This window comes from Ceratotherium simum, chromosome 19 (genome assembly GCF_057802395.1).
Source record: "Ceratotherium simum simum isolate JZ-2026a chromosome 19, ASM5780239v1, whole genome shotgun sequence".
NCBI classification, from domain to species: domain Eukaryota; kingdom Metazoa; phylum Chordata; class Mammalia; order Perissodactyla; family Rhinocerotidae; genus Ceratotherium; species Ceratotherium simum.
The window spans coordinates 6,727,057-6,744,224 of NC_141918.1; positions in this window are offsets into that span (position 1 = coordinate 6,727,057).

Consider the following 17,168-nt stretch of genomic DNA (forward strand, 5'->3'; position numbering starts at 1 on the left):
TTATCTCCTTTCTTTTATTTTCAATGGAAAAGCTGACCTATGGTAGAAAACTACTTAGAATATAATGTGGTACCTAGGATTTGTCATTGTCAACTTTAGGCTGAGTTCAGAAGGTGTGGAGTAGGAATCTCTTCCCAGGAGTGGGAAGAGATTGAGGGAATATTCTCGGCATGAACAAGTTGATAACAAGATGGAATAAGTTGGTATGAGCAATCTCCAAAAATTTATTAGGATATTCTTTCTTGTAGTGAGTAAAAATTTTCCTTCTTTCCAGAATTGGTTCTAATTTTGATTTCAGAACATACTGCTCCATACTTTCTTGATATTTCCAAAATGACAACACTTTATTCTATTATATATTGTCTTGTTAGATTTCCCTATTATTCTATAGCATCTTAAGACCTCTTTGCATCTTATTTTAGTCAGTTAATCTAAATGAGTGGTCCTCTTCGTTCCAGGTCATTTTTGAATTTGATAAGCATATTACCTATATTTTTACTGCATTTTTACAGGAGATTAAGTGCATGTTAGCATATGCTAGGTCCTGTGCTAGGTCTTGGGTAGAATACAAAGATGAGTAAAAATCATGGTACCTGACTGCCATTTAGTCTTATAGTCTATTGAGAAGAGAAATAATATACTATGGTAGCTCAGAGAAAGTAGTGATTTTATATGAAACGAGGCTAAAGTTACCCAATAGTCATTTAAGTCAACAAAGCCTAAGGTTTTAAAGAAAGCCCTATAAATGTAAATGAAATCAAGAAATGGAACTATAAATTTTGCTATTACTTTCTTTTGTTGGTTTTCAATTCAATTTCTGCTTATGGAGAGAATTTTAAATATATTTTCTAAGAAAAGTATTCCTTAAAAATTCCTTAAAAATTATAGCATTTATGTTTCTGAATATAAAATTATCAAGTTCTGGGTTGCCTGAGAAGTCTCAGGGAGGCTGTTACGTAAGCTAGAAGAACAAAGTGAAAAAAATGAAAGAAATCAAAGAGGATTGGGGATTTCTATGAGAAAGTGAAGAAGGGAACAGGGGGAACAGAGGGACAATGTAGAAGGTAAAGAGGGAGTGGAATGAAAACAAGGTCCTTGGTTCTGTGGTGAACTCGTATTCATATTCAGCCATAGTGCTAAAAGCTTGATGTATGCCTTGTTAATTCTAACAAAAATTATGTGGTAGAAGAACTCTTATTATCCTCATTTGTGGATAGGGAACCCAAGGTTAAATATCTTGCCCCAAATCCCACAGCTGTTTAGTGATGGCGTTGAGATTCTAACTCAGAATCTAACTCGGAGGAATTAACCTTTACCTTCGAGCTGCTCCGCTGGTGTCTCTATTCTGACATTTCTGAAGACACTGCCTGAAAATGAAGCTAAGAGAAAGAGAGAATGAGAAAGAGAAAGATAAACCAGAATTGAGAGCTGGAAAGGGACAGCCCTGAATGTAGTAGGTCGAGTTGTGTCTGAAGACTGGCCTCTCTTGGACTTTTGATTTCCTATGTAGCCATCCTTAGAATGACCTTAAAAGCTGTAATTGAAGTTTAAGACACATGACAGAATCTAATCATAAGTGTTTTCAATATTTTTGAGAGTTGTAAACCTAGCTGATGAGAATAATACAAAGCAGGATTTCCTCAAATTAGAAGAATGTCAAGATCCCATGCAATAGCTTTAGTGTCTTAGTAGAGGTCTCATCTAGGTTCACAATTTCAGAAGGTCCTGTTTACATTGTGGTCTATGGTGCTCCCTGGAGTTGTGCACGTGCAGTGTGGCATCCAGTCTTAGAGTTACGATAGGTGACACATAAACATCTCTAGACAGCTGAAGAACCCAAGACCAACAGATCATTTAAGGAATTTACTTGTGTGTGTGTGTGCATATACACGTGCCTTTAGCTACATTTATATACAGTGTACACACTCATACATACATACTCTACTGTAGTGTATATGTATGTGAGTGTGTATACATATAGATACATGTATATACATATATATGTGTGAATGTATATGTTTGTGTGTGTATGTATGTATATGTACAGTATATATGTCCTGTACATATATGTATATATATAAATATCTTATATATATGTATACATTAGTTACTCAGAGAAATAGTAGTTGATCTGAAAAATTTTAATTTTATGGGATAAAGTAGGAGAGTTAGAAAATGATAGGATTTAATCCTATCATTCTAAGCAAACCTCATGACACACTAATAATAAATATAAGTTTAGCTTAGTTTTTTGGGTTATGAAAAACATTACCTCAGATGTCTACAATTCCAGATTTCACACCCAACACAATACCCCTGGTCTTCAAGCAACTTCAACCTCGCCAGCTGAGAATATAGTTGCCTCCTAGGGGTTAAATGTCTTTAACTCTGAGGAGAGTTAAAATTCTAGCTCTGAGAACTGAGTATAGAGTAATGAAGCAAACCAAATCTACAGTACTACAGTTTTTTGTGATTAAATACAATTTGTGTAGATTTCAGCATTTTAAAAATTTATGGGAGATTTTATCCTATAGAGTAACAAATGAGTAACTGAGTAACAAATTGAGTAATTTGCTTAAACTTGTGATTTTTGGTTGAAATCTTACAGCCTTTTAAAATAATATTAGAACATGTAGGAAATCCCAAAGCTTATAATATTTATAAAACTAGCTTTATGAGAATTACTGAAGTACATAGGAAGACTTCTTTAATCATTTGGGTGTACTTCAAAAGCAAATCAAATATGTTACATTTGTAATTACAGTTTAAAAGTATTTAAGGAAATATACATAATTACATTGCAAAAAAGTATTTAAAATATTATAAATGATTATTAAAATAGGCTTAATTGCTAAATAGAATAATAAGACATAAATTGAACTAAAACATTAAGGAAGAAGTGCTTTGAATTGGTAACTTTTAAAAATGGAATATTAATATACCAAGGTTCCCAGTGAATAATTGTTTTGGCTCACAAAATTCACCCTCTAGGGCATCAGAAAAAACTTAACTTGACAATATAGCTGTGCTTGAAGTCAAAACCATCCTTGGACTTTTTGGCTATATAAACCAATATATTTTCTTTTTCTTTTTTTAAAGTGTAAGTTACTCTGCATTGGTTATCTAAAACTTGGAACTGAAAATATTTTGACTAATACGGTCAGATTTGAGAGGATTTTGGAGTATGGGAGGAAAAGGAAGACTTTGGGAGATATGTTGGGTGTTTGAGAGTATTTAGGGAAATAGAATTTTTAAAAAGTTATGCTGTATATTTGAATAAAATTCCACATTGAAACTGATCAGTATTAGGAATCTGCTTTTTGAGTGTTGTAGAGAAAATTTGGAAAATACCGAAACATCTAAAAAAATTCGGCCATGACCCCACCACCCAGAAATAACCAGAGTTAACATTTTGGTATCTTTTCTTCTAATCTTTTACCATGTATATGTGTGTATATTTGTGTGTTTGTGTAAAATACATTACAAGAATATATATCAATATATCTATTCTATATGTACATATATATGTGTTATATCATACAGACACAGTTTTGTATTCTACTCTTTAGTTAACTTCATATTGTAAAATATTTTAAATCTGTATTTCAAAATTCTTTTTTGAGGGGTGAGCCTACCCTGGTTTTAAAAATAAAGTCTAATTCCTGCCCATTCTACGTTAACCTGAAAAAGTGATCTAGATTCTTTACAGGCCTTAGAGCCTGGTTTCAAACATTTATCTGTATCCCATGAAGTACAACTGCCTAGAGTTTGGGGTTTCAAGAGATCCTGGCCCTTAGAATCTAGACAGCTGTGAGAACAATCACCTTGATGTGTGAAACAGCCATGAGTTAGATGTGATAAAGGAGACACAAGTAAGACACTTTGACTCTTTGACTCAGGTGCCACCACCACCTACCCCACTTCCTGCCACCCACAACTAGGGCTGCCAGATAAAATACAGGATGCTCAATTTAAGTTGAATTTCAGATAAACAATAGATTAATTTTTTAGTATAAGTATGTCTCATGCAATATTTGACACATACACTAAAAAATTATTCATTATTTTTGTGAAATTCAAGTTTAACTGATGTCTTGTATTTTTATTTGCTCAAACTGGCAACCCTACCCATACCGCACCAATTGCATGAGGCTGAAGCAGAGATGGGTCTCAAGTTCTGGTCGACATGCCCCTCTCTGGTCCACTTCCAATTCTCCCTTGTCCCTTGTGCGTTCTCAGGAATAGTTGGAAAGCCCCCGGGTCAGAGTGAAAGACATTGAGCTCCCGACCTAAAGTGGTTGCCAGAGGAATGGAAAAGAAGAAACAGGTAAGAAGTATTTTGGATACAGAATTGAGAGAGTAAGGATTCAAGGAAGACTCAAAATTTTCAGTTCTAGGAGTATAATGACAATGGCTATGCCATGAAGAGTGACAGGAAAATCAGGAGTCAGGACCAGTTTAAACTGCCAGCAGGACTTCAAGTTGGAGATGATTAGCAGGTAGCGTGTTCGACATTGGTCCCACTCCCAAGGTTTTGCTTTCTAACAAATTATTGGGGATTTGATTGGAACTGCTTCAAATGAATTGTTCCTTTTTTTTTTTTTTTTCCAACACTTGGAAGAACACATTACAAAAGTTGGTTTGATGTATTCTCCCCTGCTTGTCCCCTACTCCTCACTATCCCTTATCCTTTTTCTACATCAACTGAAATAAATAGGGGTTTTAAATAAGAGTGTCTCTAGAGAGTACTTGAGTTCTGACAACTAGAATTTTTATTTCAAAAAACATTAAAAACACTCTTCAGAGCTCAATAAGGAATGTACCTACTATTAAGACAGGAGACATCCTGAGATTAGGTCTCAGCTGGCCTGTGTGGCTGGAATCAAAGGTTCACTCAATAGATTTATGCAACCAGAAAAGCAACCACTGTGACTCATAGAAAGAATAGTGTTCCATGCAACTATCTATCCTTCACCCCTCTCCCCTACCCTCAACAAAACCTGACAATTAAATAAAATGTTAATGCCTAATATAGCTAAGGACTAGGGAAAAGAAATAATTTCATGTATTTATATAATCTTTCTGGAGGGTATTTTTGCAAAATTAATTAAGCATATTAAAAACACTTATGCCCATAACCCAGAAACTCTCACTTAAAAATTAAATTAAGAACATAGTCAGAACATATACAAAGATGTTTATATAAAGATATTCATAGCAGCATTGTTTAGGATAAATATTAGAAACGTCCTTAATGTTCATTAACAGCAGATTAGTTAAAAATATTATATATTTCTCTGTAGCAGAATTTTATCTAGATATTAACATATTGTAGAATAGTAAATGACTTAGGAAAAGGTTCACAATGAATTATTAAATAAAAAACCAGTTATAAAATATTATGCCCACAATATGTTTTAAATTTTCTTAGAAATAATACATGCAGAGTCCGGCCCAGTGGCATAGTGGTTAAGTTTGTGTGCTCCACTTTGGGGGCCCAGAGTTTGTGGGTTTGGATCCCAGGTGCGGGTCTACACACTGCTCATCAACTCATGCTATGGCAGCATTCCACATACAAAATAGAGGAAGATTGGTACAGATGTTAGCTCAGGGACAATCTTCCTCAAGCAAAAAGAGGAAGATTGGCAACAGATGTTAGCTCAAGGCCAATCTTCCATACCAAAAAAAAGCAAGAAAAAAAGAATACATGCATATTTTCCTTCCTTTAATGATCCTTCCAAGGCATGGGAGTGGAAGGGATCATTTTAAAGAGGAAAATATTTAAAAGGGGGGCCAGGATACTTCCCCAAGAATATTGAGATTAAAATGCCACAGCAGGAGAGAAATTAGTGAAGGAGACTGAGAAAGTGTGGTCAGACAGGTCAAAGGAAAACGGCAGTAGGCACGAAATGAAAGAAAGTATTTTATGAAAGGAATGGTGGCAAAAAGTCTAAACAATTTCAGAAAGACTAGGTAAGGGATTATGAAGTAATTCAGAAAAGATCAAGTAAGATAAGGAATAGGTAAGATAATTAACTGTTTTGGGAAAGTATGTTTGAAATAGAGCGGTAGAGACATAAACTTGATTGAATAATAAACAAGATAGTGGAAAAGATAGAGTATCTATAAAACTAAAGAACCAAGTGGTATTTAAGTCTCTCTGCTACTCTGTTGTTTTATAAGATGGAAAACTCCAGAATTTAAGATATTGAAAGATATTTTTTAAAATATAAAAGTTAAATTTAAAAATTCATGCATAAATATTCATAGAAAAACTGGAAGGATATGAAAAAATGTTAATAGTGATTATCTGTGTGGCGAGATTACAAGTGATCTTATTTTCTTCCATCTACTTTTATTTTCCAATTTACTACAAATATCATGTATTACTTTTGAAATTCAAAAACATACTATTTGATAAACAACTATTTAAATAAAATTATAGAATAGTATTGCATGCCTTTAAATCTCAACTTTGGAGATGGAGGGAAAATCCTATTCAAACCATTACTTCTTCTTCTTCTTCTTCTTTTTTTTTTTTTGTGAGGAAAATCAGCCCTGAGCTAACATCCATGCCAATCCTCCTCTTTTTGCTGAGGAAGACCAGCCCTGAGCTAACATCTATTGCCAATCTTCCTCCTTTTTTGCCCTTTTTCTCCCCAAAGCCCCAGTAGATAGTTGTATGTTGTAGTTGCACATTCTGCTAGTTGCTGTATGTGGGATGCCGCCTCAGCATTACTACAAATATCATGTATTACTTTTGAAATTCAAAAACATACTATTTGATAAACAACTATTTAAATAAAATTATAGAATAGTATTGCATGCCTTTAAATCTCAACTTTGGAGATGGAGGGAAAATCCTATTCAAACCATTACTTCCTCTTCTTCTTCTTCTTTTTTTTTTTTTGTGAGGAAAATCAGCCCTGAGCTAACATCCATGCCAATCCTCCTCTTTTTGCTGAGGAAGACCAGCCCTGAGCTAACATCTATTGCCAATCTTCCTCCTTTTTTGCCCTTTTTCTCCCCAAAGCCCCAGTAGATAGTTGTATGTTGTAGTTGCACATTCTGCTAGTTGCTGTATGTGGGACGCCGCCTCAGCATGGCTGGACAAGCAGTGTGTCGGTGTGTGCCCGGGATCCGAACCCGGGCCGCCAGCAGCAGAGTGAGCGCACTTAACTGCTAAGCCACAGGGCCGGCCCCCAAACCACTCATTCTTGATGTTAAAAACTGAAGGCAGACTAGCAGGAAAAAATTCAGTTCTTCAAATCTAGGAGCCCACCTAAAATTTTTGTGTTTGGAGAGTTGATCTAAGGTTGAGTTCATCTAATCTTGTCAAAAGGTGATCTCCAGCTTTTAAAACTGTATTTTAATAAAGTGTCTCTAAAATGCTGGAAAGATTTTTTTTGGACATGAAAATTGCTCTTTAAATAACATTTGATGACTTGTGTATAAAGGCACTAGAAACATGGATTTAAAACTTGAAGACAAAAATACTTTGCAAAATAGCTTTTAAGTTATTTGATCATTTGAAAAATAACTTTAAAATTTGAAATTAACCTAAGATGAAAGTCACTGTAACTTGTAACTTGATGCAAAGTATCTAAAGCAAAATTCAATCGTTTTACATGATTGACGTGTAGATTACCCATAAATCTGTTCAGTCCCAAATCAAATGAAAATGCTCTTAAACTGAACTATAATGATTCTTAAAATAGAAGTTTTCTTGAGGTTATGGGGAACCACAACCTTCCAGCCACCCAAAAAACACTCTACAAGTAGGACTAGCCATCTATTTTGGAGGAAGTATTTTGAGTCCAATTCTCAGTGACAGTGCTGAAGTTATTCCTTTGGGCATTTCTGGAGTGGTGCTAGGAAGAACTAACATTGTGTGTGGCCTGCATTCCTGTAGTAATGACAAAAGACAGAAAAGATCTCAGAAGGCCAGCAGGTAATGAACCCAAGTGTCATTTGTCAGTGTTCTCTGGGCAATGAAATGTTAAGGGATGACACAAATGGAATCACTTTGTTAATTTCAGTAGGTATCGTGTGATATCATCCCCCTGAAGTCTGTTGAGGAGTGCCGATTACTCATTTTAAACAACTGCTTGCCCAAGTAGGTTATTCTTAAACTTAGCGCACTGCTCACCACTTACCGTGACCTCGTTTTATGGTTGCACATGATACTGCTGATTTGGTGTTTCTGAGCCAGTCTGCCTGTTAACAGCAGGGCTTATGCCTGAGCTGTTTCTGGAGGAGATGACTTGACACATGGCTTCAATCTCCTTCCTCCAGCGGCTTGTGAAGCCAGCCAGTTGGCAGATTCCAGGTCTACTAACAGAAATATGGGCTGCTGTTCTTGCACCGAGCTGGGGTTCTGTTGTTATGGCAGAAATTAGCTTACAATATGTGAAATATTATCTCACAAGAGAAGAAAAGAAGTAAGGTGGGAATGGCAGAGATGGGGAGCACATGGAGGCACGTATGGATGATGAAATATAGAAAAATAATGCAGAGCGATACTGTCAATTGCATACAGGCAGCTATTGCGTAAGAAGAGGCCCATCTCACTGTTTCAGGTGGTCGTGTAGGGTAGTGGCTGGTCAAAATCTGCTGCTGTTGTAGCAGTTGATGCTCCCAAGCTTCAATAATTTTTTTTCCAAGATGGAGATCATCAAAAATATATTATTCCACTTCCATGTTTCTTTTTATGGATGAAGTAAAAATTGAACTGGAAAGAGTTAGAAATCTGAAGTTCTAATCTAGTTCCACTGTCTGTTAGTTATGTGATATTAGGCGATTAATTTATCCTCATTGGACTTCAGTTTTTCTTATCTGTAAAATGAAACACTTGGAGTAGATGATCTCCAAAATCTGTATTGACTCTCAAAATCAAAATCCATCTTTGACAATATTGGCCTGTCCCACCTGGGACAGTGGTTCCTGAAAGACTGACTTGAAATGTTCAGTCTTCTTTTACGTAATTTCCCCTTTTGCAACTCAACCCTTCTCCTCAGGGTTTTAGGCTTACGCCTCTTAATTCAAGTATATCAGACATATATGAGTATAAGTGGAGAACAAAAATGATTTTCCATGTAAGTAAAGAACCATTGGATGAGAAATTATGATAGATAAATCACAGCTTGAATATATTTACTAAGTAATTGAGTGATTTGGAACAAGACATTTTACTTCTTAGGAAATGTTTCATTTATTGAAAGAACATGACACATTCCCTACTTCTTCATAGAACTTTGAAAATATTGAAAAACAATGTTTGAGATATGATAGAATTTTGGAAATATATTAATTTCTATCCATGAACATGGTGATTTTCTATATTATGTTTATTAAAGTAACAAAATAGTATGACAGATTGTGGAAAACCTTAAATCAAAGCTATTATTTCCTGGAATCAATAAGGTCAGAATTTGTTAAGAAAAGAAATTTAGATATTTTGGCATGATTTGTTTATCCAGTTAACAAATATTTAATGAGTGCCTATTATGTAAAAGGCACTGTTCTCAGTGTTTGGAATATATCAGTGAAAAAACAGACAATGATTTCTGTGCTCATGGAGCTTAGATTCTATGAGTTTTATTAGCTGCTGAGGAACATGTGTTATTTAAAAGATTTTGAAATAATTTTTTTCAGGAGCAAAAATTAATAGCTAAAGTGTAATTTTTAACTACTTCTCCATTTTATTACTTCTAAAAGAATACTATATGTTCTTTCTCCAACCATCTGATAACTTGCTCAAGTCACACGTTCTCCAATAACCTGTAAATGGGTTGTTTCAAACAATATAAATGATAGTCGTGTTCTCTTTTGGGTCAATTTTAGTGGGTCTCAGTGTCACAAGAAAATGATGTTTAGACAACTGAAGGATGGAGCTACAAATATTTCCTTAACAACACAACATTTCACAATAAAACAAAACAAAGAAGCAAATAAACATGTAGATAAAAAGAAACATTTTTTTGTGGAATTATTAATCTGGTAATAATTCTATCTTATCTGGATAAATAATTTAAACACAGTGTTCAATTTGCCAATCCTTTGGATGGCATCAAACTATTAAACACATTTCATGTTATGCTTATTTTATTTGATTAGTTATGATAATTATGCCATATAAATAGAGGTCAATGGCATATAAGTACCTTGGTTTCACAACACTTTGTAAAATAAAATTATTAAAATGATTTTTTTCAGCTGATAGAGAGCTGATAATTCATTTTACTAAATGTTATGGATAGATTTTTTTTTTCCTCCTAAAATTCTGACACACATTCTCATTTATCAATCTTTTTGCCAAGGGCCAAGCAGCTGTATGTATTGAGAAATAAAAAATGGAGCAACTGCCTTTTAAAAATCTTTGGAAATTGAAACTTCCTTACAAGCTCTGAGGTTCATACTGAAAATAAAATTTAATGGCTTTTTTTAAACTTTCTTTTGCTTTGTCGGTACTTTGGTAATGAGCTGTTTTTATGTATTCCATCCCTGTTTTCTCTAGGGATTATATAAAAACTAGGCATAAATATTATTCTTGGTACTAATTACCTGAGAAATGGATTCGTTGATGAATATTTGTTTATGGACTGATGATCTGGAGTTACCCTTGACATCCAAGATCTAACACTTTATGAAATATTATGGAAATATTTGTAAAATCTCAGGAGTATTTTTTCTGCCTCAAAAAGATTCCATCATACAGTGAACAAAAAGGATGGCAAAATTAGGCTGTGGCAAGGTACCATTTTTCCTACCCTAAAGTAAATTAGAGGTGAATCTGGCTTACTAAGTTTATAATAGTGCATCTTAAAATTTCGGTCCAAGTGTTTTAATGTAGCTTTTACAAGAAAAAAATAATGTGGCGTATGTAGTGGATTATGCCTTTGTCTTTCTAAAACAGTTATGAGGGCCAGTGAACATCTATTCATCTTTTTTCCTTTCCTACTCAATTGTGATGTAATCAATCAAGATTCTTTATTGATTTTGGATTTTTGTAATTAATGATTGCAATCATGGGAAGTCAATCATGGTTAGTCAAATTCTTTCATTTTCTTTTTTAACCTGAATCATACAGTTGGAGCATACAAACAGCCTCATATTGCCACAGGGCTCCATCAAATATTTGAGCACACAAATCCTGTGAACTCAAGAAGATCAATAAGGATCTATTTTTTAAGATTTCTGTGATTAATCATTTTTCTTCTCTTGGAGAATTTTTATAAATTAGGGAACTATCAGTTAGAAATTCTCTCTGATAATCAGCTCACTTTGCATTGTATTCCAACAATTATTATGGTCCCCAGAGAGTAATATAACTAATTGGAGAAATAGCCAGCTGATCAGTCATCAATCAAGTTGCTGTTTTTTTCTATTGAATATCCAAATATGTGAGTTGATGGATTACCCTACTACTTTGGCCATTTTGGTGTTGGATTAATAAAACTAAAACTTTGCATTTTCCTCCATTGATATTTATCATGAAAAGGCCTATGCTTCTGGTTACAGAGCTGATATAATATTGAGATTATTCATGATTTCTGTAACTCTGCCTAAAGAATATACATACTTACGGCTAATATTAGTTTTATGTAAGATAAGTGTCAGACCAAATTATCTGGATAAGCCTTGATGTTTGTGTCACATCTGTGAATGCTGGGCCCAACTTGACCTTGAGTTTACCATTCCTGGCCAAACCAACTGTCGGGGCCCCAGGCAGATGACGGTAGAGGTCAGCAAGCTGTAGGTGCCAAGCTGGGCCTGTGATTTGCAGAGTAGCCTTTGATGGAAAAGATTTTTTTTTTCTAGTTCTCTGATGAACCTTGTAGGCTTTCTGCATCCTTCTGACTATCACACCCAGAGTTGGAAGTCTCTTGTAAGAAAAGACCTAGGAGGATAGTTGAGTGATCACGGGACTGGGATGTAGCAAGGCAGATTCACGAGTGGCAAGGTTGATCATCAGAGGACAAAAACACAGGGAAAAAGAGATTTGGGCAAAGAATAAGGGGGAAGAGATACAGAACAAATCAAGAGGCAGGGCATGTGGAGGAAAGAGCGGGCTTTGAGGTCAGCAGACCAGGGAATGGAAGTGCTAGAACTCTTCTACAGATAGGACTTAAGAGAAGCAGTCCTCACTTGAAAAGGATCCAGGGACTTGTCTTGAAGTTGCATTTCAAAGCAAATGATTTCAGCTAGAGGAATGGTTTAAACTTGAGCATGCAGCAAAATCACTTGGAGGCCTTCTTAAAACACAGATTGCAGACTTCCACTCCTCAGTCGAAGCGTTTCTAATTCAGTAGGTTCCGATAGAGGCTGAGAATTTGCATTTCTAACAAGGTCTTCGGTAAGACTTCTCTTGCTGGTCTGAGAACCACTAACATAGAGAGCATGGTCACAGGAGGGGCTTGGAGAGTTCCATGGAGATTTTGAGGGTACTAAATCCTGCCAGGCAAATGGCCGAATTTCTCCATGCTTCACTTCCCTCATTGACAAAGAGGAAATAATATCTACCTTAACTGTCTGGAGTAAAGATTAGTGAGAACAAACGTCAAGTGCCTGACATAGTGCCTGGTTCATGTTAGGACTTCAAAATATGGTAGCTCTGGTGGGAAGAGCAATATAATTAGAGGATACAAATGAAGAGGACCCAATCGCAACACTGACTTTGTGATCACCTCTGGAATTTCTGAGGCTTCATAAAACAACATCTTGATAGTCTTCTCTGACTTCATTCCACTTCTGAGAAGCTTTATATTTTTAAAAAATTTGTTTTGTTCAAATAGATCTCATGTAGACTATTATTTATTATGATGTGCAAATCCTCTAACTGCATAATTAAGCTATATGCAGTTATTTAAAAGCAGATTCTAAAGGGAAGAAAATGAATGGCTATTTTTCCTGTGAAACCAGTACAGAAAAAGTGTTTTACAGGTAGGGTCAAGGTTAATGAGAAAATAGATTTTTAATTGCAGTTGTTTTCTTTGGTTTACTATAATCTGATTTTTTATTAAGGCTATCACTTATGGTCATAATCTTGTGATTGCTACATAAGATTCTATTCCAAAATATAAGCACGAAAGGATGATCACTTTTAATCCAAACACATGTTTTACTTTAAAAGAAAACAAACTATTTATAAAGAATGATTTTTCCTGCCTTCACACCCTTCCAAACCTCAGACTTCACTTGCAGACTATGAGCTTGTTATCAACAACTTGGTTCAAAGAGATTCTTCATTGTTCTGAATGACAAATGAAACAATTTAGAGGTTCTTATGATTAAAGAACACGTATTCTCCAGTAACAATGCTTACCAAATTAGTCTGTTTTACTTTAAAAAGTTCTTTCAAGGCCAGACTTTTCTTTTTTTTTTTAGGAAGGTTAGCCCTGAGCTAACATCTGTTGCCAATCCTCCTCTTTTTGCTGAGGAAGATTGGCTCTGGGCTAACATCCGTGCCCATCTTCCTCTACTTTATATGGGACACTGCCACAGCATGGCTTGATAAGCGGTGAATCGGTGCCTGCCCGGGATCCGAACCTGCGAACCCCGGGCCACCAAAGTGGAGCATGTGAACTTACCGGCTATGCCACCTGGCTGGCCCCAAGGCCAGACTTTTTGACTGAGTAACATTTTCTGAAATCATAGACCGTAGTTGTATAAAGTTCCAGATGTTTTCTGATTTTGCTATAATTGGGAAGAAGAGAAAACATGAGCACCTGAGAGACATTCAGCTTTGAATGAGAGATTATAACTATTTGCACAAAACTAAAACTTTAAGTCCTGACATATTCTTATTTGTTCTCTAAATATCGAGTTTTTAAGCCCAGGTTTATCGTGAATGTTGTAAGGTACAAGTGCAGCAAGAGGAATAAGTTTTCTATGTGCATCCTCTGTTCATTCATTCATTTAACAAACATTTATTGAATACATTCAAGAGTCCAGACACTGTTCTAGGGTTGGATTTATACATTTTGCCTATATAAAGACACTAACCAATTTTTTTTATATATCCATTCGTTTATTTATTCCACAATCATTTATGGACAATTTATCTTATGTTAAGCATTTTTCTAGATTCTGGATTACAAAGATAAATAAGGCCTGACACTTGCTTTCAAGGAGTTTATAGTGTAACAGGGAGAGAAACCTAGGTCATTAATTAATTAATTAAACAAATATTTAATAAGCATCCACCATGGGAGAGACGGTGAGCTGGGACTGAGGATATGCTATAGCAGCATCCAATCAGACAAGAGTCTTGCTCTCGTGAAGCTCTCATGTTCTAGAGAAGAAGACAAAGAGTGAACAAGTAAACAAATCAACACGTAGTATTTAGTATATATAGAAAATGGGGTAATGTGATCTACAGTAATTAAGGGAAGGACTGCCTTGTAGAGAGTGATGAAGAGTTTTTCTACAGGTGATATTAAGCAGACCTGACGAATGACAATGAGAATGCCACATGGGAGCTAGGAGAAGTTATAGAGATGAACAAGGGGGAATTCAGAGTTTTTGAAGAGCAGAAGGATTCCAGTGTTGTTGGAGAATGATGAGGCTTTGGGGGTGGGGGAGTGATCTGAGATGACGTTGGAGAGGCAGGGGAAGCCAGATCAGAAGGGCCTTGCAGGCTGGAGGGACTTTAGGTTTGATTCTTAAAGCAACAGGAATTTATTAAAGGACTTAAAGCAGGTTATTAATCTACTCTGATGACATCACTCTAGAGGCTGATGGAGTATAGGTTGGAAAGGAGTGGAAGGTGCCAGGGTGGAAGAAGAAAGATCAGTTAAGAGAGTATTATAATCAACAAGACCAGAAATGATGTTGGCATGGACTGAGATGAGTGGTGGTAAGGGAGATGAAGAGAAGTGAGTTAAGATATGTTTTAGAAGTAGAACCAATGGGGCTTCTTGATGGTTGGGATGTAAATTGATATATGCAGTGAAGTGTTACAGGTGTTCTGCTAAATGGCCCGTATGAAAAAGTGCTGAATCCTCCTCAGAGGGTGTGGAGCACCAGGAAAGGCTTGAGAGAAGATGGTAAGGCTTGAGCTGAGTCTGAAGGTAAGTTTGTGTTCACAGGCAATCAGGGGATGTGCAGAGCAGAGGAAGGGTAATTTGGATAGATGCACCAGTGTGAGTGAAGGCACAGAGAGGACTGCAGGTTGTGAGCAAGAGCAGACATGGCAAGAGCCAGGCGGGGTCGGCCACTGCAGGTCATACTGAGGAGTTGAGGTGTTATCTGGTAGGGTATGGGGAGATTCGTTACCTGAAAGAAGAGGACAACATAATTGTAGTGTGAGGAAAGAGTACTAAATTTTCCTATTAGTAGGAAATTTTTTAAACTCACTATTTAGTCATAGCTCAATCAGTTTTGAATACCATTAGTTTAAATATTGTATTCTTAAATTTTTATAATATGTAAATTTTAAGTTCTCTAAGTTGTTAATGTTCTGTAAGCATATTGTCCTTTACTAATGAATAACATTTACTCTGGCAAGAAAGTCAACTTCGTTATGTGTGGCAAGTACTGCAGTACAAAGAGGGCAAAGATTGTTTATATACAATTAAAATATCTTTCACACCTTACTCTCAAATTTTATTTTATCAAGCCAGATGCTAATTAAACATTAACAATGTTAAACTCAGAATTTATTTTATTTTCTCTTCTCCTTGTGTTCTATAGGTGTGGTTCTGATAATTGAAATGACCACAGTGGTGTGGAATCTTCAAATCTTATAACAAAACTCTGATATTCTTAAGGCTTTTTTTTGGTAAGAGGTGTTGTTTTCCATTTTTTTAAAACATAGAAGGTAAGTTTAAGTTTGTTTTTGTACTATGAAAGTTCCTCAATGGAGAATTTTGAGAGCAATTGTAAGTGAAAATGGGATTATAACATAGATTGTCTTGAGACTATAATGAGGTAAAAGTGTTTTGTACCACAAAAGCTACAATCATATTCATTTCGCCATGACCAGCATGTCAAGCACTTTCAAGGTAATGAATACATTCCAGAAGATTGTCTGTATTTTTTCCACACTTTAAATAGCATGAAGATGGTTGAAACAATTTGTTGTGGCATCAAAGGCATTGTGATGGGCGTTACCCTCACAATTCTGAGGCAGAATTTAGCTTTGGCAGAGAGTAGGTATTTTAATGAGTACTAGCTTACATTTTTCTTGGCATTAGGTTTATATAGGGCCATATTTCTCACCCCTTGGAAAAAGATACAAAAATGCAAAAATTGACTGTAATGGTTAACCAAAATGAATGCCTCTTCCTGCTAGGTATTTTGAAAAACATCAGGTAGCATTTTGTGCAAGATTCAGTGACTTATTGCTACCATGTGGGTGTTGTTTAAGTGAGAGAAACAATTTTGAAAATGTGAATAGATTTTTCTCAGGACTTTACTACATGCAGGAGAATGTTATATCTACAAAAGTTAATGGGAGTAGTCAGCAGTTTGACTTGCTGGTATTCTGATCTGTTATATTTGAGCACAAGAAGAGCTACCATTGTTTTGAGTGGTAAATACTTGAGTTTCCCCAAATGATATCCAAGGCAGCCTTGTTCACCCCATAATCCCACCAGGGATTATTTTTATATGATATATAGGTAGTTTAAGGAAACAAGTTTAGTGTTCAACCCAAGTGACAATTTAATAATAAATTTGGTATAGACTGCAATTGATATAGACAGACTTTAGGTTTTCTCTAATTTTAGTCTGATGAGAAAATGGAAGAATATATTCTTAGTTTTTCAGAGAAGCAAATGTCTCTCAACACATGCCATATGGGGATGAGGGACAAAATTCTTTCTAAGATCACGGATTTAATTGTACGAAGATCTCCTGACGTTTTATGGAATTTTTGTTGACTTTTGGTGGAGTAGCCTACTTCCACAGTCTTCATATGTTCAGCCCTATTGTATGCTGACATTTGGTATCACTTTTCAAATTACTTTAAGCTGTAATTAGAAAACTTGGTTTTAATTGTTTACAATAACTTATTTGAGAAAATTTTTGAGCCAAAGTAATGCAGGAGAGAAGTCCTAACATAGAACTAAGAATATGTGGCTTGCAAGTTTTTTATCATGTGGCTTGAGGATCTAAATTAGATGGCGGCAGGGAAAAGAAAAAACTTTATCGACTAAAATAATGGT